At 42.7% G+C, this 24872-nt stretch overlaps 1 pseudogene; it reads left to right on the top strand.

Moving 5' to 3' along the window:
• Positions 1–1036: 1036 nt before the first annotated feature.
• On the top strand, positions 1037–24210 carry LOC128690113 (uncharacterized; annotated as a pseudogene).
• Positions 24211–24872: the final 662 nt, after the last annotated feature.

The following is a 24872-nucleotide window of genomic DNA, read 5'->3' as shown; positions in this document are numbered from 1 at the left end:
ATACACAGATGTACGTGAAAACACACATACGCAAAAAACAATGTACGCATGTACACTAACACAGTTGTAGGATTGGTAAGTTTGAAGTATAATAATTTTTTGAGCTGCCCAGTCCTCCGAAGTATCCGAAGTTCTGCGTCCCGTAGCTCGATCGCTAGAGCACTCAGCTCACACACTGAGGTCCGGGGTTTGAATCTCCTCCGGTACGGCTGGAAAACATTAGGGACGTGTTTCCATAAGAAACTTGCTGTCCCTGTCCCTGTTCACCCATCAGTTCAAAATGGGTACCTGGGTGTTAGTGGACTGGTGTGGGTCGCATCCTGGGACAAAAACTGACCTAATTTGCCCGAAATGCTCAGCAGAACAAGCGGCTTTCTATATAGTAGTATGTCACTGATGTCAGCTATGGTCTGTATACCTTGTACATGTACTTGTAGTAAATAAAGATATTATTATTATTTTTATTACGGGCTTGGCTGAGGACCGTTTTGGTAGCTGTTTACCACTGATGTTTTGTAGTTCGTTGATGTTAGTTCTCAAGGAGGCTATGTATCTTTGAGTTGAAATTCGTTGCATCCAGAACCACTACTCGGCCTCCTTTGTCAGCAGTAGGTATGTGACGAGTACTGTCTCCAGGGAGGTTCCTGTGTGCGTTGAAGTAACGACATTGCTCCTCTGGAGGTTTCAATCTCCGTAAGGTATTTGACCCAATAACATTTCAGACGGTGGAAATAAATGGTATCAAATACCGACACAGTGGAAATATAAACACATATGCAGCATAATGTGATCCTTTATTAACAACGTTTCACCCACACAGTGGGCTTTTTCAATTCACACACAGATCTGTGTGTGATCTTGAAAAAGCCCACTGTGTGGGTGAAACGTTGTCAATAAAGGATCACATTATGCTGCATATGTGTTAACATTTCAGACGACATGGAAGGTCGGGTTTTTTGGGCTCAGATTCCTTGCAGGAAAGCTCTTCGTTTTTAACTCCGTGTTCTGGAAGAGGTGATTCTTGACTGGTGTGTAATTCGAGTTTGAGTTTACCTGCCCCAGTAGAGAATTTCAGTCCTGAACTGAGAGCTTATTTCAGAATTTGTTTCCGTGTCTGTATTAGAAAAATAAAACCATAGGTGAGCGAAACGTCTCTTAATAAAATGTCCTCTGTGTTGCATATGTCTATTTCCATACTTAAAATTATGAATAAATAAACGAATCGATTGTGGTAGTGCCGGCACAACTTGGCACCCAACGTTGTATCACCTCCTATCCTGTCCTTCAGCATTCTCTTCCACTGACTAGGTCACGACACAAGCTGGTTAAACTCACGTATGTAAATATTAACCAGAACTACAATCTCTTTTACCCGCAGTGCACAGGCAATCGAACACATTGTAACGTGACCCATATTACTTTCTCAGCTCCTATCAGTCACTGAATTTCACACTGTAGTGAACGTAACAAACTTAAATTCAAGAGTAAAACAGGAACTTAGCTCCGAGACCAAAATATCAGTCACAACAGTTTTAACCATAATTTTATAGCAGTTGAGAAATTGTATTCGGTAATAATAACGATTCATTGCTCCACTTTCACGTTGCAGGAGTGGGATATGTGCTTACCACAGTGTCGTGAATGATGCAAAGGTTATCGATCTGGGGCGGATGCAGGTTACAGCCCCTGAGAGTGAAGAAAACAGCCAAACTGCTAAACCTTCCACCTGAAGTCCCACTAACACGCGAATACAGGAGCTATTACCACCACATACAACGCCAACACTTTTATTACTGCACACATTTATGAGATGGAAGTGCGACGGGCTGCAACACCTGCCAGAAGCAGCAGCGTAGTTGGGGCCAAGAAGGGAGGTTCACGGGCTGAGACCAGTGTCACAAGAGGAGTTCCTATTGGAGGGAGTACTACTCCTGGATTGGTAAACAACGGAACAATACCTAGCAATGTAGGCATAATAAATAATGTAGGTACTAGTAGTAATGGAGGCATCACTAAGGGTGTTGGTGAACTGTCGAAGCGGCGGTTTGCTAACGACCCAGACATGATGCGAGAGCTTAAGAGGTACCAAAATCTTATGCTCCTCACTCTCTTGCCATCTATTACAAGTGAAGCGGGTTACAGTCACACTCGGCCAAACTCCATCATTCACCTCCAGGACGCGAACACCGATGCAGCCCACCCAGAGCGTGGCGAACCAGAAGGTGCTGAGGATATTTCCAGTGGTAAAGACCACAACGAGCGCTTGCCGCGACCGGAGCCTACAGATGGGATTGCTGGAGTAGTTCAACATGCACCCTCGAGGCGAAATTTTCAACAAGCCAGATCAGCAGGCAGTCACGGGAGCCAAGCTGGTAAATCCCTTCTTAATGGCCCTGCTAGTGCCGGCACCCGCTTGCCTCTCACTGTCTTCAATCCGCTAGACACGTCCCCGCGACCCAAACACCGTCGAAGAAGTCACGAAGAAAATTCGCCACGGCGAAGGAATCGGCGGAAGAGCTACGACGAAGGGACTGGTAGAAGGAGGAAGAGCCATGGTGATGGTGCACAGCAGATATGGGAAGAAGAGGACTTGGACATTGTAGGAGAGCCAAGTAGTGGCAGTAGCGCGGCAGGTGGTGCCGTTGGGGAACTGGACCTTTTGACACTTGCAGCGCTGTACCTGGAAAGCCGTCATAGGGTGTTTGGGCAGGAGTGGCATCACCGACCTGACAGCATCGCTAACACCAGGTCAGATACGTAAATTAAATCATACTTACTGACAGGTAAATTTAGTACCTATCTTATGAGTTTTTCACATGGCAAATATAGCTTGTAGATTATTACATATGGTTAACAGGCTTTGTTATATTTAACCTAGTAAATATTCATGATTACTAGAAAAATATGGTAGGTAAACACGGAGTTGTACCCATACAATGAAGGTTAATAACACCTACCCATTTACGATCTAAAATGCTAGATAAACAAAATTATATTTCAGAAATTTTACCTGCTTATTTAAGAAAACAACCATACCATTGTAAACGAATAGTTATCTGACAGATGACGGTTTTTAAGGATACTTTCAACAAAGAAACATTTATTTATGTGATGTTTTTCCCACTGAAGCTGCGGTAGTAGCCATAACTCTCAACATGAACATCCCTGCACTCTTCACAAAAATATTCACTAAAAGACCTCACCCACAGGTATAGCAGTAATCTTCAGCATACCTTATTGAGGTAATTGTGATCGCTTTCCTGTAGGCAAGACAGCAAAGAATTTAGATATTAGACTTAAGGCTCACACATACTCAAGTAAAATAGATGACATGCAGTGCATGTGTACTACACCGAAGTGCACACATCATTAATTATTTACAAAGTTAATTAGTTAGTTTAATATCTTTATTATTATTTACAAAGAAAACAAGAAAGCTAAACGCAGGTGCCTGGAGACTACCGCCATCCACCTCACCAACACCACACAACAAAACTGAAAACGTACATTTTGTCTAAGCCCCTTATAGATAATCTTGGCTCACCATATTTAATGCAAAATACCACGACATGACCCTTTGACCTCACCTCCGCCCAGTATCACTTGATTTCCTTAATGAAATCTGACCTGACTTCTCCATATGCTTTATATACCATTATTCTGAATGTATTTCACGTACTTGAAAACGTTCTCATTAGGGAAAACGTCATTTTTTTTAACACCAGCTTCAGCATTATTTAAATTTAGTTACCGGAACTCGTATAATATTATGGTGACAGCGTTGTTGTCAGACAAGGCCTCGTATCTTCAGGCCAGCAACACACCAGCTTGGAGGTACAGGCGTAACCCGGCCCCGTCGCCTTACCCCGCTCTCTCCTACTGACACACCCGACAAGGAAGACGGCCTCGATAACAAAGAGCCCAGGGTATTTTCTGGTGTGATCCCCACCCCAGCAGGGCTTCACCTCTCCGTCAATTATACTCATAACCTGGGCCTGGGTAAGTCACATTATTATTATTATTATTATTATTATTATTATTATTATTATTGTTATTATTATTATTATTATTATTATTATTATTATTATTATTATTATTATTATTATGATGATGATGATGATGATGTTCGTGGGGAAGCGGTAAGCCAGTAAGGGTCATACAGTGCCTGGGGTATGGGACGTAATCATCTGGGAGAAGACAGCCCGAAGTAAACTGCAGGTATCCTGAAGAAGCTTAGTCTAAGGTAAGGTAGAGTAGCGCTAATCCCGTAGATCAAGACGCCTTTAAAAGCATCAAGGCCATACACAAATAACCCGCACATAAAAGAGAGAAGCTTGCGACGACGTTTCGGTCCGACTTTGTCAATGGTCCACGTCGGACCGAAACGTCGTCGTAAGCGTCTCTCTTTTATGTGCGGGTTGTTTGTGTATTGTTCCAGTCACGGTATTGTGCCTTTTTTTGTTGTTATCAAGGCCATTCCCTTCAATGGTGATGATACATAGCCTTTGTTAAACGGATAAATATTTATATTAGAAGTTTGGAATCTAATGTAATGTAAGCATCTTAGACGATTTCCCTAACTAAATTATATATTACTTGACAGCATGGCTGGTAGCCTAACACTTATTATGAGTCCTGATTGAGGCAAGAACTTTGGGTAACTTTAAATGTAGGCTGAAATGGTATTGAGCATGAGGATAATGGTGAGTGTGAGTTGGGTGTGCCTAGCATGGGCCTATAGGCCTACTGCAGTATTCGTTCATTTTTTTGGTATATTGTAGCTGGAAATCACCCGCGTTACAATGAAGTTTTTCTAATATGTTGCTAAAACCTAGGTAGTAGGTTGGTAGACAGCAACCACCCAGGGAGGTACTACCGTCCTGCCAAGTGAGTGTAAAACGAAAGCCTGTAATTGTTTTACATGATGGTAGGATGGCTGGTGTCCTTTTTTCTGTCTCATAAACATGCAATATTTCAGGTACGGTTTGCTACTTCTACTTACACTTAGGTCACACTACACATACATGATCAAACATATATATATATATATATATATATATATATATATATATATATATATATATATATATATATATATATATATATATATATATATATATATATATATATATATATATATATATATATATATATATATATATATATATATATATATACACACCCCTCTGGGTTTTCTCCTGTTTTCTTTCTAGTTCTTGTTCTTGTTTATTTCCTCTTATCTCCATGGGGAAGTGGAACAGAATTCTTCCTCCGTAAGCTATGTGTGTTGTAAGAGGCGACTAAAATGAACATAAGAACATAAGAACGAAGGAACACTGCAGAAGGCCCACTGGCCCATGCGAGGCAGGTCCAAGTCCCTACCGGCTTAAGCCAATGCACCCAACCTAGTCAGGTCAGGTCACACTGACTTAAGGGAGGAACACGGCAACCGACCTGTTAGCACAAGCTATCAGGTCTAACTCACACCCACCCACATCTACTCATGTATTTATCCAACCTATTTTTAAAGCTACACAACGTTCTGGCCTCTATAACGGTACTTGGGAGTTTGTTCCACTCATCCACAACTCTATTACCAAACCAGTACTTTCCTATATCCCTCCTGAATCTGAATTTTTCCAACTTAAAACCATTGCTGCGAGTCCTGTCTAGGCTAGATATTTTCAGCACACTATTTACATCCCCTTTATTTATTCCTGTCTTCCACTTATAAACCTCAATCATATCCCCCCTAATTCTACGTCTTTCTAGAGAGTGCAGTTTCAGGGCCCTTAGTCTATCCTCATAGGGAAGGTTTCTGATACATGGGATCATCTTTGTCATCCTCCTTTGTACATTTTCCAGAGAATTTATATCCATTCTGTAATACGGTGACCAAAACTGTGCAGCATAATCTAAATGAGGCCTAACCAAGGATGTATAGAGTTGAAGAACAACCTGAGGACTCCTATTATTTATGCTTCTTGATATGAAGCCAAGGATTCTATTAGCTTTATTGCGAACACTTATGCACTGTTGTCTTGGTTTCAGATTACTGCTAACCAGAACTCCTAAATCTTTTTCGCAATCCGTAATATTAAGATCTACATTATTTAGTTTATATGTGGCATGGTTATTGTCCTGTCCAACATTTAGAACTTTGCATTTGTCTATATTAAACTGCATCTGCCACTTCTCCGACCACTGCATCAGTCTATTCAAATCTTCCTGGAGTGCTCGAATGTCCTCGTCAGAATGAATTCGACGGCCTATTTTGGTGTCATCGGCAAACTTGCCGATGTCGCTCTTTATGCCCTCATCTATGTCGTTTATGTAGATTGTGAACAGCAGGGGGCCCAACACTGACCCCTGTGGAACACCGCTCGTGACGCTTCCCCACTCTGATTTCTCCCCATTTATGCAAACTCTCTGCTGCCTATTTGTCAACCATGCCTCTATCCAGGAAAAAATTTCTCCTCCTATTCCATGTGCTTTAATTTTCCTCAATAGTCTCTGATGTGGGACCCTGTCAAAAGCCTTACTGAAGTCCATATACACAATATCATATTCGTTACCATGATCTACCTCCTCAAATACCTTAGTGAAAAAAGTTAATAAATTCGTAAGGCAGGAACGTCCCTTTGTAAAACCATGCTGAGATTCGTTGATTAATTTATGCTTTTCAAGGTGGCTACGAACTGCCTCGGCAATTATTGATTCCATAAATTTTCCCACTATGGAGGTTAGGCTTATTGGTCTATAGTTCGAAGCTAAGGACCTGTCACCTGTTTTGAAAATAGGTATCACATTTGCCATTTTCCACTTATCTGGCACCATGCCAGTTTGTAGTGATATGTTGAAAAGATTAGCCAAAGGTGTGCTAAGCTCCTCTTTACATTCCTTTAGAACCCTTGCATACAGTTCATCAGGGCCTGGGGAGGAAGGGGCCGGGAGGAAGGGGCTAGTAACCCCTTCTCCTGTATATATTACTAAATGTAAAAGGAGAAACTTTCGTTTTTCCTTTTGGACCACCCCGCCTCGGTGGGATACGGCCGGTGTTTATCTGGAGTTTATCTGGAGAGAGTTCCGGGGGTCAACGCCCCCGCGGCCCGGTCTGTGACCAGGCCTCCTTAGGTCAGTGTCCCAGGATGCGACCCACACCAGTCGACTAACACCCAGGTACCCATTTTACTGATGGGGAACATAGACAACAGGTGGAAAGAAACACGTCCAATGTTTCTACTCTGGCTGGGAATCGAACCCAGGCCCTCACCGTGTGAAGCGAGAGCGTTAACCACCAGACGCTAGGCTTGGACTCAAAAAACAGGAGTGTCATTACAATATGCATTATGCAGTAGTTTACTGAGAGTTACTATCTGCATTGAGTGCCTCTAGTCACGTCATGTTACTGTGTATTAATACATGACATGCAATAAGACCAGAGGGAAGAGAGTCTCGAGAGATGTACATTTCGGTGTATATATGCACTGAGAAATGTGCATCTCGGTGTATATATATGCACAGAGCTATTTATCTCTGCATGTATGAAATGAGATGTGTATATCCTGAGAATTTACTATAAATACCGTTTAAGGGAATATTCATAGGGTTATTGAACAGGTGAAATACAACCTTATTGATCAACATACAGTTGATAAGCTTCACATATAGAGTATGACCGGTGACGTGGCAGTGTAATGTTAGTTTAACAAGTATTATGTATACACCGGTGTTAGTTTAGAACACAAGTAACACTAGTGTTGCTGGAACCAGGAAGCTCTGAAGTGTAGTGTTCCTTCCATCACCGAAGTGTTGAGTCGGTATAAAAAAAGTGGGAACTACTTAACACTTAGGGACCTGGGAGGTAAAGTTTGATTCAAGGACGGGGAGGGTAACTCTAATTCCTTGAATCAAGAGCCCAGTAAATCGTTTTGGACCTCCACCGAATTTTGCGAAAAATTTTAATTGAATTCTTTTCCAATTTCAGTTCGTGTAGATTAGATTATTAGACACAGCCAACCTAACCTAATCTAACTCATTAAGTAATTAATTAATATTAGTGCTCACATTTCCTTTGTAGTTGTGATGAACGTTCATCTTGTTCACTGAAATTGCGAATTATGGTGTTGGTATTATTGGAACCTCCTATAAAAACAATTTTGACACTAATATCTGCTAAAAAAAACTATTTGCACGAGAAATAAGCACTTTTGCCGGGCTATGGACAGATTGCTTGTATTATAAAAACGAAAATAAAGGTTTAATGTGATGGTGTTTCTAAGTTAATTAATAGCCACAACTTTCACCAGCATGAAGGCACCGTATTTGATGAGGTTGTAAGCAAGAATCAATCCTGTTCTATACCTGCAGAAGAGTCAGCCTTCATCGCTGAGCGTGCCAGAGCCCTGCGGCCTCGCCTCCGTCGTCTCAACTCTATGGACGACCTAATTCCAGGGATATCAGGTTCCCTCTCCAACGACCTCCAGAAAGCCACCTCAGCCCCTGACCTCTCTCAAAATGAGCACGGAAGGAGGCTTCACATGGACAAGGTAACTAATATGGCTTTCTAATCACTTCTATTCATAGATCAAGTTTGGCGAGGGCATTATATACTGTTCCTTCCCATTGTAAATCCCTAGAACAGCAGAGCCCTGCTTATACAGCAGGTTAGGTTCTGGGCTACTATAGAGCCCTGTTTATACAGCAGGTTAGGTTCTGGGCTACTGTAGGGCCCTGTTTATGCAGCAGGTTAGGTTCTGGGCTACTGTAGGGCCCTGTTTATACAGCAGGTTAGGTTCTGGGCTACTGTAGGGCCTTGTTTATACAGCAGGTTAGGTTCTGGGCTACTGTAGGGTTCTGTTTATACAGCAGGTTAGGTTTTGGGCTACTGTAGGGCCCTGTTTATACACCAGGTTAGGTTCTGGGCTGCTGTAGGGCCTTGTTTATACAGCAGGTTAGGTTCTGGGCTACTGCTACTGTAGGGCCCTGTTTATACAGCAGGTTAGGTTCTGGGCTACTGTAGGGCCCGGTTTATACAGCAAGTTAGGTTCTGGGCTACTGTAGGGCACTGTTTACACAGCAGGTTAGGTTCTGGGCTACTGTAGGGGCCTCTTTATACAGCAGGTTAGGTTCTGGGCTACTGTAGGGGCCTCTTTATACAGCAGGTTAGGTTCTGGGCTACTGTAGGGCCTTGTTTATACAGCAGGTTAGGTTCTGGGCTACTGTAGGGGCCTGTTTATACAGCAGGTTAGATTCTGGGCTACTGTAGGGGCCTGTTTATACAGCAGGTTAGGTTCTGGGCTACTGTAGGCCCCTGTTTATACAGCAGGTTAGGTTTTGGGCTACTGTAGGGCCCTGTTTATACAGCAGGATAGGTTCTGGGCTACTGTAGGCCCCTGTTTATACAGCAGGTTAGGTTCTGGGCTACTGTAGGGCCCTGTTTATACAGCAGGATAGGTTCTGCGCTACTGTAGGGGCCTGTTTATACAGCAGGTTAGATTCTGGGCTACTGAAGGGCCTTGTTTATACAGCAAGTTAGGTTCTGGGCTACTGTAGGGCCTTGTTTATACAGCAGGTTAGGTTCTGGGCTACTGTAGGGCCTTGTTAATACAGCAGGTTAGGTTCTGGGCTACTGTAGGGCCTTGTTTATACAGCAGGTTAGGTTCTGGGCTACTGTAGGGCCTTGCTTATACAGCAGGTTAGGTTCTGGGCTACTGTAGGGCCTTGTTTATACAGCAGGTTAGGTTCTGGGCTACTGTAGAGGCCTGTTTATACAGCAGGTTAGGTTCTGGGCTACTGTAGGGGCCTGTTTATACAGCAGGTTAGGTTCTGGGCTACTGTAGGGGCCTCTTTATACAGCAGGTTAGGTTCTGGGCTACTGTAGGGCCTTGTTTATACAGCAGGTTAGGTTTTGGGCTACTGTAGGGGCCTCTTTATACAGGAGGTTAGGTTCTGGGCTACTGTAGGGGCCTCTTTATACAGCAGGTTAGGTTCTGGGCTACTGTAGGGGCCTCTTTATACAGCAGGTTAGGTTCTGGGCTACTGTAAGGCCTTGTTTATACAGCAGGTTAGGTTCTGGGCTACTGTAGGGGCCTCTTTATACAGCAGGTTAGGTTCTGGGCTACTGTAGGGGCCTCTTTATACAGGAGGTTAGGTTCTGGGCTACTGTAGGGGCCCTCTTTATACAGCAGGTTAGGTTCTGGGCTACTGTAGGGGCCTCTTTATACAGCAGGATAGGTTCTGGGCTACTGTAGGGCCCTGTTTATACAGCAGGTTAGGTTCTGGGCTACTGTAGGGCCCTGTTTATACAGCAGGTTAGGTTCTGGGCTACTGTAGGGTCCTGTTTATACAGCAGGTTAGGTTCTGGGCTACTGTAGGGCCCTGTTTATACAGCAGGTTAGGTTCTGGGCTACTGTAGGGCCCGGTTTATACAGCAGGTTAGGTTCTGGGCTACTGTAGGGCCCTGTTTATACAGGAGGTTAGGTTCTGGGCTACTGTAGGGCCCTGTTTATACAGCAGGATAGGTTCTGGGCTACTGTAGGGTCCTGTTTATACAGCAGGTTAGGTTCTGGGCTACTGTAGGGCCCTGTTTATACAGGAGGTTAGGTTCTGGGCTACTGTAGGGGGCCTCTTTATTCAGGAGGTTAGGTTCTGGGCTACTGTAGGGGCCTCTTTATACAGCAGGTTAGGTTCTGGGCTACTGTAGGGGCCTCTTTATACAGCAGGTTAGGTTCTGGGCTACTGTAGGGTCCTGTTTATACAGCAGGTTAGGTTCTGGGCTACTGTAGGGCCCTGTTTATACAGAAGGTTAGGTTCTGGGCTACTGTAGGGCCCGGTTTATACAGCAGGTTAGGTTCTGGGCTACTGTAGGGCCCTGTTTATACAGGAGGTTAGGTTCTGGGCTACTGTAGGGCCCTGTTTATACAGCAGGATAGGTTCTGGGCTACTGTAGGGCCCTGTTTATACAGCAGGTTAGGTTCTGGGCTACTGTAGGGGCCTCTTTATACAGCAGGTTAGGTTCTGGGCTACTGTAGGGCCCTGTTTATACAGCAGGTTAGGTTCTGGGCTACTGTAGGGCCCTGTTTATACAGCAGGTTAGGTTCTGGGCTACTGTAGGGGCCTCTTTATACAGCAGGTTAGGTTCTGGGCTACGAATGTAAAACGAAAATTGTTGTAAAGTGGAACATAGCCTTTTTTTCACTTTCAAATGCATATAAAAGCCTGATACCATGTTTAAACTGTCATATTAAGTGAGCAGTAGAGCTAATCCTAAAAAATACATGTACAGTACACACATTACTGACCTTAAAATATTTTCATCCATAGCTTATAGTGGGTGGTGAAAATAATTATTATAGGAAGTCTGAATAAATGACGAATGAGTGTAAGTGACAACAGCTGCATTAGCAAAACGCTGTAAAGTGAAGCTCTGTCAAGTAGGACCCTCCTGTATAATCTTTTCGTAGCTATAATAACAATTATTAAGTGGAGGTGACGGTACTTATATTTAACTAGCCTGAGAAATTAGAGCTATAGTTACCCACTACTCTTCAGCGTGGGTACGCATTCCTGGACGAAATTCATACATAGTATATCTTGTTTGATCTAGATTCTAGTTGTACGCCAAGCTTGAGTCTACGCTAAACCAGCATGTCTGTTCTAGAAATATTTAAAATTAGAATCTAGCATGAAACAGGTGAGTACAGGGTGGAGAATCTAGGTACTCTCTGGAGTCTAGTTGAAGGATCTTGTCAGGGGTCGGCGCCCCCGCGGCCCTGTCCCAGACCAGACCTCTTGATGGATCAAAACTTGATCAGCCAGGTTTTTACTCTTGGCCTCAAGCAGTCCGACCACAGCCGGGTTGATCAGGAGCAGACTGGAGCAACTTATCCAGTTCCCTCTTGAAAACAGTAAATTGTCTAATCACTGTATGTAGTGTCTGATCTAGATATTTTTATAATATGCAAAATCAAAAGTGTCTTATGAGAGTAAGTTGTATCCACCATCTACACTGTTGTTGATAAATTAGACACATGTGCAACTCTTGGGTATCTTTATTGAGGAAACGTTTCGCCACACAGTGGCTTCATCAGTCCATACAAAGGAGAATCTTGAAGAACAGGAGGAGAATGAGGTAATCAGTCCCTCAACCTTGAGTCGAGGGACTGATTGATGGACTGATCACATCGACTCAAGGTTGAGGGACTGATTACCTCATTCTCCTCCTGTTCTTCAAGATTCTCCTTTGTATGGACTGATGAAGCCACTGTGTGGCGAAACGTTTCCTCAATAAAGATACCCAAGAGTTGCACATGTGTCTAATTTATCAACATGTCGGTTCTCTGAACCATTCATCTACACTGTTCTTGTACATTCTTCACGTCTTAATATAATTGCCATCACTTTAGTCTGCAATTTCAAAGGTTTAGTTCATTGGCAACTGTTTATAGCTGAGTCTAACTAAATATCATAAGTTATTAATGAGGAGAAGTTATTCTTTAAAGTGGTTCTCATTTATTAAGGTAGCAATAAGAATATATTCTCTAGCCTGAAAAATTAGGGGATTATAGTTATCAACTATTACTCGGCGGAACTCTGAGTTAGTTTATATTTTATAACACATGGAACCCAATATTCCAAAGAGAACACAAAAGCACAATACCATGACTGAAACAATACAGAAGAGAGAAGCTGACCACGACGTTTCGGTCCCACTTGGACCATTAACAAATAAAGTGCAAACAACTTTTTTCAGCATTTCCCCGTCCATATATTTGAAAGTTGTCTTATAGTTAGTGCAGCTTATACATTTGTAACATTTTGGATTATATGAGGTGGTGACAATTTTTGTTTTATTAATAATAACTTTTGTATCACTTGGTATGATACGTCCTCCCAAAAATGATCATAATCGATATTCGTTATTTGTTCTGCCTCATCTTTCTCCTGTTTATATTATTACATTACTTGGCACTGTGTGTGTGTGTGTGTGTTTGTGTGTGTGTGTGTGTGTTTGTGTGTGTGAGTGTTTGTGTGTGTGTGTGTGTGTGTGTGTGTGTGTGTGTGTGTGTGTGTGTGTGTGTGTGTGTGTGTGTGTGTGTGTTTGTGTGTGGGTGTGTGTGTGTGTGTGTGTGTGTTTGTTTGTGTGAGTGTTTGTGTGTGTGTGTGTGTGTGTTTGTGTGTGTGTGTGTGTGTTTGTGTGTGTGTGTGTTTGTGTGTGTGTGTGTGTGTGTGTGTGTGTGTGTGTGTGTGTGTGTGTGTGTGTTTGTGTGTGTGTGTGTGTGTGTGTGTGTGTGTGTGTGTGTGTGTGTGTGTGTGTGAGTGTTTGTGTGTGTGTGTGTGTGTGTGTGTGAGTGTTTGTGTGTGTGTGTTTGTGTGTGTGTGTGTGTGTGTGTGTGTGTGTGTGTGTGTGTGTGTGTGTGTTTGTGTGTGTGTGTGTGTTTGTGTGTGTGTGTGTGTGTTTGTGTGTGTGTGTGTGTGTGTGTGTGTGTACTCACCTATTTGTACTCACCTATTTGTGGTTGCAGGGGTCGAGTCCTAGCTCCTGGCCCCGCCTCTTCACCGGTTGCTACTAGGCCCTCTCTCTCCCCGCTCCATGAGCTTTATCAAACCTCGTCTTAAAACTGTGTATGGTTCCTGCCTCCACTACGTCATTTTCTAGGCTATTCCACTATTCCACTATTCCACTCAACTTCCAATTGTGGCCTCTTGTTTCTGTGTCCCCTCCCTGGAACATCCTGTCTTTGTCCACCTTGTCTATTCCACGCAGTATTTTATATGTCGTTATCATGTCTCCCCTGACCCTCCTGTCCTCCAGTGTGGTCAGGCCGATTTCCCTTAATCTTTCCTCATAGGACATTCCCCTTAGCTCTGGAACTAACCTTGTCGCAAACCTTTGTACTTTCTCTAGTTTCTTGACGTGCTTTATCAAGTGCGGGTTCCAAACAGGTGCTGCATATTCCAGTATGGGCCTGACATACACGGTGTACAGTGTCTTGAATGATTCCTTACTAAGGTATCGGAATGCTGTTCTCAGGTTTGCCAGGCGCCCATATGCTGCAGCAGTTATCTGATTGATGTGTGCTTCCGGAGACATGCTCGGTGTTATACTCACCCCAAGATCTTTCTCCTTGAGTGAGGTTTGCAGTCTTTGGCCATCTAGCCTATACTCTGTCTGTGGTCTTCTGTGCCCCTCCCCCATCTTCATGACTTTGCATTTGGCAGGATTAAATTCGAGAAGCCATTTGCTGGACCAGGTGTCCAGTCTGTCCAGGTCTCTTTGAAGTCCTGCCTGGTCCTCATCAGATTTAATTCTCCTCATTAACTTCACATCATCTGCAAACAGGGACACTTCTGAGTCTAACCCTTCCGTCATGTCGTTCACATATACCAAAAATAGCACTGGTCCTAGGACCGACCCCTGTGGGACCCCGCTCGTCACAGGTGCCCACTGTGATACATTACGTACCATGACTCGTTGTTGCCTCCCTGTCAGGTATTCTCTGATCCATTGCAGTGCCCTTCCTGTTATATGCGCCTGATGCTCTAGCTTCTACACTAATCTCTTGTGAGGAACTGTGTCAAAGGCCTTCTTGCAGTCCAAGAAGATGCAATCAACCCACCCCTCTCTCTCTTGTCTTACTTCTGTTATTTTATCATAAAACTCCAGAAGGTTTGTGACACAGGATTTGCCTTCCGTGAATCCGTGCTGGTTGCCATTTATACTCCTGTTCCGTTCCAGGTGCTCCACCACTCTCCTCCTGATAATCTTCTCCATAATTTTGCATACTATACACGTCAATGACACAGGTCTATAGTTTAGTGCCTCTTTTCTGTCTCCTTGTGTGTGTGTGTGTGTGTGTGTGTGTGTGTGTGTGTGTGTGTGTGTGTGTGTGTGTTTGTGTGTGTGTGTGTGTGTGTGTGTGTGTGTGTGTGTGTGTGTGTGTGAGTGTTTGTGTGTGTGTGTGTGTGTGTGTGTGTGTGTGTGTGTGTTTGTGTGTGTGTGTTTGTGTGTGTGTGTGTGTGTGTGTGTGTGTGTGTGTGTGTGTGTGTGTGTGTGTGTGTGTGTGTGTTTGTGTGTGTGTGTGTGTTTGTGTCTGTGTTTTTGTGTGTGTGTTTGTGTGTGTGTGTGTGTGTGTGTGTGAGTGTTTGTGTGCGTGTTTTTTTTTGTGTGTGCATTTCTGTGTGTGTGTGTCTTTGTGTGTGTGTGTGTGTGGGTTTTTGTTTGTGTGTGTGTGTTTGTGTATGTGTGTGTGTTTGTGTGTGTGTGTGTGTGTGTGTTTGTGTGTGTGTGTGTGTGTGTGTGTGTGTGTGTGTGTGTGTGTGTGTGTGTGTGTGTGTGTGTGGGTGTGTGTGTACTCACCTAGTTGTACTCACCTAGTTGAGGTTGCAGCGGTCGAGTCCAAGCTCCTGGCCCCGCCTCTTCACTGATCGCTACTAGGTCACTCTCCTTGAACCATGAGCTTTATCGTACCTCTGCTTAAAGCTATGTATGGATCCTGCCTCCACTACATCTCTTCCCAAACTATTCCACTTCCTGACTACTCTGTGGCTGAAGAAATACTTCCTAACATCCCTGTGATTCATCTGTGTCTTCAGCTTCCAACTGTGTCCCCGTGTTGCTGTGTCCAGTCTCTGGAACATCCTGTCTTTGTCCACCTTGTCAATTCCTCTCAGTATTTTGTAAGTCGTTATCATGTCCCCCCTATCTCTCCTGTCCTCCAGTGTCGTCAGATTGATTTCCCTTAACCTCTCCTCATAGGACATACCTCTTAACTCTGGGACTAGTCTTGCTGCAAACCTTTGCACTTTCTCTAGTTTCTTTACATGCTTGGCTAGGTGTGGGTTCCAAACTGGTGCCGCATACTCCAATATGGGCCTAACGTACACGGTGTACAGGGTCCTGAATGATTCCTTATTAAGATGTCGGAATGCTGTTCTGAGGTTTGCCAGGCGCCCATATGCTGCAGCAGTTATTTGGTTGATGTGCGCTTCAGGAGATGTGCCTGGTGTTATACTCACCCCAAGATCTTTTTCCTTGAGTGATGTTTGTAGTCTCTGGCCCCCTAGACTGTACTCCGTCTGCGGTCTTCTTTGCCCTTCCCCAATCCTCATGACTTTGCACTTGGTGGGATTGAACTCCAGGAGCCAGTTGCTGGACCAGGTCTGCAGCCTGTCCAGATCCCTTTGTATTTCTGCCTGGTCTTCGATCGAATGAACTCTTCTCATCAACTTCACGTCATCTGCAAACAGGGACACCTCGGAGTTTATTCCTTCCGTCATGTCGTTCACAAATACCAGAAACAGCACTGGTCCTAGGACTGACCCCTGTGGGACCCCGCTGGTCACAGGTGCCCACTCTGACACCTCGCCACGTACCATTACTCGCTGCTGTCTTCCTGACAAGTATTCCCTGATCCATTGCAGTGCCTTCCCTGTTATCCCTGCTTGGTCCTCCAGTTTTTGCACTAATATCTTGTGTGGTACTGTGTCAAACGCCTTCTTGCAGTCCAAGAAAATGCAATCCACCCACCCCTGTCTCTCTTGTCTTACTGCTGTCACCATGTCATAGAACTCCAGTAGGTTTGTGACACAGGATTTCCCGTCTCTGAAACCATGTTGGCTGCTGGTGATGAGATCATTCCTTTCTGATGTTCCACCATTCTTCTCCTGACAATCTTTTCCATGATTTTGCATGCTATACATGTCAGTGACACGGGTCTGTAGTTTAGTGCTTGATGTCTGTCTCCTTTTTTAAAGATTGGGACCACATTTGCTGTCTTCCATGCCTCAGGCAATCTCCCTGTTTCGATAGATGTATTGAATATTGTTGTTAGGGTTACACATAGCGCCTCTGCTCCCTCTCTCAGGACCCATGGAGAGATGTTATCTGGCCCCATTGCCTTTGAGGTATCTAGCTCACTCAGAAGCCTCTTCACTTCTTCCTCGGTTGTGTGTACTGTGTCCAGCACATGGTGGTGTACCCCACCTCTCCGTCTTTCTGGAGCCCCTTCTGTCTCCTCTGTGAACACTTCTTCGAATCTCTTGTTGAGTTCCTCACATACTTCACGGTCATTTCTTGTTGTCTCTCCTCCTTCCTTCCTTAGCCTGATGACCTGGTCCTTGACGGTTGTTTTCTTCCTGATGTGGCTGTATAACAGCTTCGGGTCAGATTTGGCTTTTGCTGCTATGTCGTTTTCATATTGACGTTGGGCCTCCCTTCTTATCTGTGCATATTTGTTTCTGGCTCGACGACTGCTCTCCTTATTCTCCTGGGTCCTTTGCCTTCTGTATTTCTTCCATTCCCTAGCACACTTGGTTTTTGCCTCCTTGCATCTTTGGGTGAACCATGGTGTGTGTGTGTGTGTGTGTGTGTGTGTGTGTATGTGTGTCGGCCACACAGGCTACTGACTCACCACCTTCATCATCGATTAGTTGTCCTGGATCACCTGGATAATGTTGCCTTTATGCTCACCCCACAATCCTCTCCACCCATGTATGTGTTCACCCACCACCCTCCCCACCCATGTGTGTACATCCACCCACTACCCTCTCCACCCATGTGTGTGTGTGTGTGTGTGTGTGTGTGTGTGTGTGTGTGTTCCCCCACCCATGCAGCGAATTTTATAAATATTTAAATAGATCGTGTCAAGCTATTCGATTTTAATCAGTATAATGTGTGAGCAGTGGAAAATGTTAGTTTCATGTCAGTAGATCCTGAAGCCTCGTAATCAGGGATGCACTGGCCTAGAGTCTACTACGATGTTAACTTTCCTTGGAATATTATGGCAAGCTCGGGTTTAGTGCTTTTTGTGACTATAATAATAATTATTATGTGTAGGTTTTATTATAATCCATTACTTGGCGACTTATGGCAAAGACAGTGTTGAGCTGTCTTGCCCAGCATTAAGGGTATTCAGGTACAGGTACACATAAATTACCATACATAGCAACATATGTGTAAATTACCTACGATAACCCCAGAAAAGATCAAAGTAACTTATTTCCACTGGGGTCCTTGATTTTCATTGTAGGTTCTTCAGATCAAGTCTCATTTTTAAAGACGTTATTAAACGTCTTTTTACTAGTGGTTATTTTTTTCGGGCCACTTTAGCAAGACGTCCATTAGTGTTGTTGGCAGTGTCAGTGTTGAACATGTTATTACAGAGCTTGGAGGGGAGACTAAACACTAAGAATTAAGTTCAAGGTTATTTAATTCTATGTCTTGAGTTGCTGCCTAAACCCTTAGGGAATCGTGGAGCGCCTGGCCAATAGGAGGTAATTAGATTTGATCCAAGGAGATGGAAGGTAGCTTCAATTCCTTAGATCAAGAGCCCTTCATTAGCATCAAGGCTCCCTCCTGAAACTGCTGCCACCTCAGAGGTCTGTTATATAATTTCTGTCGTTGCCACTTGGCCACAAATTTACTGATATTATAACATGACATATGAATTTGAAGGAGTTAGAGAAGCTGGCTGGAAAACACCCACTGGTAATGAGAGGAATCATCCTGTGAACAGTGTTAGTCATTTTGGGGGCCATGAAGCTTGAACAACTGTTATGGGGGCCCCTTCGCAATCCCTTTTCATACAGTAGGCCCAAAATTTGTAAGCAATGTGGACTTAAGCAGCTTCTAGGGCCCCTCCGGGATTTAGGGCCCTAAAGCTTAAGCTTCATTGGTTTCATAGTATTTCTGCCCCTGGTGTTAGTAAAATACTAAACAACAATTTCTTCTGAGTTTAGAAGGTGGAGCTGGAAGAAGCTATAAGGGAGATACAGCTTCTGAGAGAAGAACACATAAGGATTCATAACCGTCTTCATGGCAACAAGAAAAACGATAAAGGAAATGACAATAACAAATGGAAAGTGGTTGGTAAAAAAGGAATAAAACTGAAGATAAAGAAGTCTGTAAAGGCAACTGTGGAAAGTCCAAATCCCTTCGCAGTATTGCTGGACGAGTGTAGTTCGTCCACCGACAAGGAGACAGGTAGGACAAAGTGAAGCTCGTGAAGTTAATAACATACTTATTGACGACTCCCATGTTAGATATTTGAGCAAAGTATTTTGTAACAAGAAAAGTAAATAAGAGAATACAGAGAAGCACGTTTTTTGGGGCTGGTATGGAGGATATAGTTAGTAGGTTAAATAGTGTGAGCAATGTCATTATCTTGAAGAAATTATGTTGATAAATTAAGGAGAGAGGACCTGCTCTCCAAGTACTGTACAACAATAGTTAGAATTAGGCAAACAGGAAGAATCCTGGTCATGTGTAACATTTTGTCACTAAAAGAAGTTGGCAATGAATAGATATCTAAGGCATTTGATGAAACTGGCTAGAAAAGTACGGCAAATAAATTGCATTGTTATTCATTAATAATTTGGATAATATATGTGGCAAACAAGACAAGGGTAGTAGGGTTGTCCAATTAGAGAGGGCCTTTAAACGAATTCTATTAGGCTTTAGACTATTGGAAGTTGGAGTGTGTGTAGTGAAGAGGCAGTGCCAAGAGCTATTATTCGACCCCTGCAACCACAAATTGGTGAGTACACAAGGGGGTCACAATTGGAAGTTGAAGACTCAGATGAGTCACAGGGATGTTAGGAAGTACAGTATTTCTTCAGTCATAGAGTAGTCAGGAAGTGGAATAGTCTGAAAAGTGATGTAGTGGAGGCAGGATCCATACATAGCTTTAAGAAGAGGTATGATAAAGCTCATGGAAAAGGGAGAGAGTTGGCCTAGTAGCGACCAGTGAAGAGGCGGGGCCAGGAGCTATGACTCGACCCCTGCAACCACAGTTAGGTGAATACACATACATATTGGTAATTACTAAACCATAGATGGTCATGCAGTGCTCGATGAATGGGAGGTAATCGAGTTTGATCCAAGAATGGGGAGGGTAGTTCCAATTCTTCATTTGAAAACTGGAGCGCAATAAATACAATACGTAAAATAAATAAGAATAGGGGCATGCGCAAGACAAATATTTATGCCACCGAGATCTAGTTTATTTAAAAGGTTGGGACACCCCTGCTGAATGCCACACACACAGGCACAGTACAATGTTTCCCATGCTGATAGAAACATCAAGATCGTGGGGTGGCGATGTATGTCAGCGTAAATTTTAAACTAATGTTAGGGAACCACTAGCTACTGTCGACCCTGGGTTCACCTGACCTGATTTTATCGATGAAAATCCAACAAGTAACGTGGAGGATTGTCAATATGAAATTTTTCAATATATTGTACAAGCTGCGCAGTGCTTATATATTCCCACAGAGAAATCATATCAGTCAAAAAATGACCCTAAATGGATAAGTAGGAAACTAAAAACACTTTTAGAGAAGATAATCATTTACAGGCCGATTTAGAGAGTCACATTATTGACCAATGTGTTGAAATTAACAGAGGTTAAAAAGGAGGTCAGTTACGGACTCGATGTAATGTATATTATTGACCTTGACGAGGAAATAAAAAAAAAACTAATAAACTCAAGAGGAAACACAGAGCTACAGAATAACATGGGGAAGTTAATGTTGTGGTCCAAGTGACAAATACAGCTTAACTTTGACAAGTGCAAAGTCCTACTGCTCCTTGGGAATGAAAATAAATCTAACACCAAGAAATTAAATGTAGAGTTGGACCGTACTGTGTGCCACAAGGACTTGTGGCACATGTGAATCTTTAACTTCCATTTATATACCTCGTGGCTAGATCCCTCTTTTCAAGACCCTTCTGTGAAGGTTGGTCAGAGTGATTACATGCCATGCAATGACACTGTACATTACGTTACACATTAATACTTTCATGGAGTCATAAATCACTCTGGGAATGAGAGGCAAAAATTTCTGATCCAGGTAAAGGAATTAATTGCCCTTCAAAATCATAGGACAAGAGCCCTCACCGGCATCAAGGAACCTTTCCTGAACGATGAGTTATATATATATAATTAGGTAATCGAATAAAGATTACCTACTTTCCCTGTGTGTTGGAGGATTAAGGTAAGTTAGTGAGACTTAATCTTCCTCTGACCGGCTCGACCCTCGCCTGCCTTGCACCTCTTACCTTAATTATAGACAATCACTAATTTGTAAAATATTGGTTACTTAGGCACACGCCATCACGGAAATTGTTTAGTGTGTGGGTGTAATTGTGGTGGATAAGTTAGTGTGTAGTGCAGTGGTGGTTGTGTGGGTGTAAAGTAGTGGATGTGTGATGGTGGTGGTGGATAACTTTGTGTTTGTGTGGGGGAGGTGCAGTGATGGTGAGGATTCTGTGGGTATGTGGTGGATGTTGTGTGGGTACAGTTGTGGTGGTGGTGGATAAGTTTGTGTGAATGTAGTGCAGTGGTTGTAGTTGTGAGTGTATAGTGGTGGATGCATGTGGGCGAACAGGAACAAAGAATGCAAAGGCATTTCAACAGGCAGTTCCCTCTCTGGATAGGCACAATAAGATGCTGGAACAGGCAGTTCTTGGGCCTCTAGCAGTGTCGATGAAAATGGAACCCAATTCACTGAGGACACCTGTTGCACATTTGCCCCAGGGTCGAAGTTTATGATCCTCCTTTGACAAAGTGGTAGTGATTTCCCTAGTCCTCATAGTTATTACATTTAGATTCTTTTGTGTGATCAGCAGCACCGCCCTGTTGCCCAACACTAAAATGGATATTGACATCAGCCGATTGGATACACAGGCATAGTGCCACACCAGTTGTCTACTACTCTTCTAGGGATAGATTGTGATTCCCATCAATGTGGTCAGTAGGTTTACCAGGATTGAAGGATGCTAGGAATCAGGATTCTCCCAACCATAAAGAGGCTCCTATTCATGATAATGATGACTTCATTGTGTCATGCATGCCAGCCCTTGGCACCTGCACAATTTAGACCATGCAGACCATATTAGTCATGTTCAAAAATGCTGCAAATACACTGGCATTCAAAGTGAATAGTAGCAGTAAGGGAGAGCCACTGTAATAGAGGGTCCATGGGTTTAGATATATATAACAGGAGCAGCTTTCTAGTTGATATTGTGGTTATGATTCTTAACATGTTGGAAAACTGATGAAGTAGCTGACGAATGTCAAATAGATCTCTTTTGGTCAGAGGTTAGTGATTAAATTTCTACACATTGGTTCGATGCCAGATGTAACCCTTGCAAGGAACCTCATATATATGAAATTATTATTATTATTATTATTATTATTATTATTATTATTATTATTATTATTATTATTATTATTATTATTATTATTATTATTATTATTATATTATATTCATGTGAAGCGCTAAACTCATGTGAGTCATAAGATACAACCTAGGTGTGAGTATGGATTAATTATTTAGTATCAGTTACCATTGTAGTGCTCTTATTTTTATTATTGGTTTTAAAGTAACAAGCTAGTAACAGTTTTGTAAGTATAGAGCTAGTAACAGTTTTGTAAGTATAGAGCTAGTAACAGTTTTGTAAGTATAGAGCTAGTAACAGTTTTGTAAGTATAGAGCTAGTAACAGTCTTGTAAGTATGGAGCTAGTAACAGTTTTGTAAGTATAGAGCTAGTAACAGTTTTGTAAGTATAGAGCTAGTAACAGTTTTGTAAGTATGAGCTAGTAACAGTTTTGTAAGTATAGAGCTAGTAACAGTTTTGTAAGCATAGAGCTAGTAACAGTTTGTAAGTATAGAGCTAGTAACAGTTTTGTAAGTATAGAGCTAGTAACAGTTTTGTAAGTATAGAGTAGTAACAGTTTTGTAAGTATAGAGCAGTAACAGTTTTGTAAGTATAGAGCCAGTAACAGCTTTGTGAGTATAGAGCTAGCAACAGCTTGTAAGTACAGAGCTAGTAACAGTTTGTAAGTTTAGAGCTAGAACAGTTTGTAAGTATAGAGCCAGTAACAGTTTTGTAAGTATAGAGCTAGTAACAGTTTTGTAAGTAAGAGCTAGTAACAGCTTTTGTAAAGTATAGAGCCATAGAACAGTTTTGTGAGATAGAGCTAGTAACAGTTTTGTGAGTATAGAGCTAGTAACAGTTTGTAAGCTATAGAGCTAGTAACAGTTTGTAAGATAGAGCAGTAACAGCTTTGTAAGTATAGAGCCAGTAACAGTTTTGTGAGTATAGAGCAGAACAGTTTGTAGTATAGAGCTAGTAACAGCCTTGTAAGCACAGAGCCAGTAACAGTTTTGTAAGTATAGAGCTAGTAACAGCTTGTAAGACAGAGCCAGTAACAGTTTTGTAGTATAGAGCTAGTAACAGCTTTGTAAGTATAGAGCTAGTAACAGTTCTTGTAAGTATAGAGCTAGTAACAGTTTTGTAAGCATAGAGCAGTAACAGCTTTGTAAGATAGAGCTAGTAACAGTTTGTAAGATAGAGCTAGCAACAGCTTTGTAAGTACAGAGCTAGTAACAGTTTTGTAAATATAGAGCTAGTAACAGTTTTGTGAGTATAGAGCTAGTAACAGTTTTGTGAGTATAGAGCTAGTAACAGTTTTGTAAGTATAGAGCTAGTAACAGTTTTGTAAGTATAGAGCTAGTAACAGTTTTGTGAGTATAGAGCTAGTAACAGTTTGTAAGTACAGAGCTAGTAACAGTTTTAAGTACAGAGCTAGTAACAGTTTTGTAAGTATAATGTGAGTCTAATTGAAAGTAATTTCTGCAGCATATATCACGAATGTCGTCACTGGAGAGCATTTCCACCGCTGTCACGCCTCAGAGCTAATACACCCACTGAGGCCAAGCAGTCAGCCGCCCTCGCCCGCCCTCAGATAGTGGGCGGCTCCTGGCTACTTATTCCGCCGTCGACACCGCCAGAACTGTCAATAATTCACACAGCCGTAACAACGAAGTGGCAGCCAAATGGTCGTCTCAGACAACTTTCAGAAACATCACGCAATTTCGCCACCCACGAAACTGCCATTCCGTCCTGGACGAATGCCACCGAGACTCCGGTGATGGCCATACGCCCACGCCGCCACCACAGCTGCCGGGGATGGCATGAGGAAAGGAGGGAGAGTACACCTGCAGCCATTAACGATAAGAAAGACATCGAACTAAGCTAAGCTTAGGCTGTAGAAAGTACATTGTAACTTAGCTCAGTAATAACCATGAACAGTGACGATGCTGTGAGTGACCTAAGTTACCCACCATATTCTAAATGACCTCTGATATAATTGTAAAATATTCCAATTATATTTTGAATATTATTTATATCTTATAAATGTATGCAGGATTATGACCATTGAACATTTAACTAGTAATATCAAGCAGAAATGTATGAAGTGTCCTTATTAGACTTTAATTACATTCTTTTGAGTGATCTCAAATTGATTTTAAATTAATTAGATTAGTGTGTGCATATCACTGTAACTTGACACTAACAGGGTTGACTTAGGAAAATTATGAAATAAATAAAGTATTAGGCTGGATTAGGATGGATAATGAGAACCTTTAAAACTAGGATGCCAAGCCCATGATGACACTCTTCAGGTCACTTGTTCTATCTAGGCTGGAATATTGCTGCACACTAACAGCACCTTTCAAGGCAGGTGAAATTGCTGACCTAGAAAATGTACAGAGAACCTTCACGGCGCGCATAACGAGATAAACACCTCAATTACTGGGAGCGCTTGAGGTTCCTGAACCTGTACTTCCTGGAACGCAGGCGGAGAGATACATGATTATATACCCCTGGAAAATCCTAGAGGGACTAGTACCGAACTTGCACACGAAAATCACTCACTACGAAAGCAAAAGACTTGGCAGACGATGCAACATCCCCAATGAAAAGCAGGGTGTCACTAGCACGTTAAGAGACCATACATAAGTGTCAGGGCCTGAGACTGTTCAACTGCCTCCCAGCATACATAAGGGGGATTACCAACAG

The sequence above is a fragment of the Cherax quadricarinatus genome, chromosome 32 (genome assembly GCF_038502225.1).
Source record: "Cherax quadricarinatus isolate ZL_2023a chromosome 32, ASM3850222v1, whole genome shotgun sequence".
Classification (NCBI taxonomy): Eukaryota; Metazoa; Arthropoda; class Malacostraca; order Decapoda; family Parastacidae; genus Cherax; species Cherax quadricarinatus.
The sequence above is the reverse complement of the archived record's forward strand: the minus strand, read 5'-3'. Positions and strand labels throughout refer to the sequence as shown.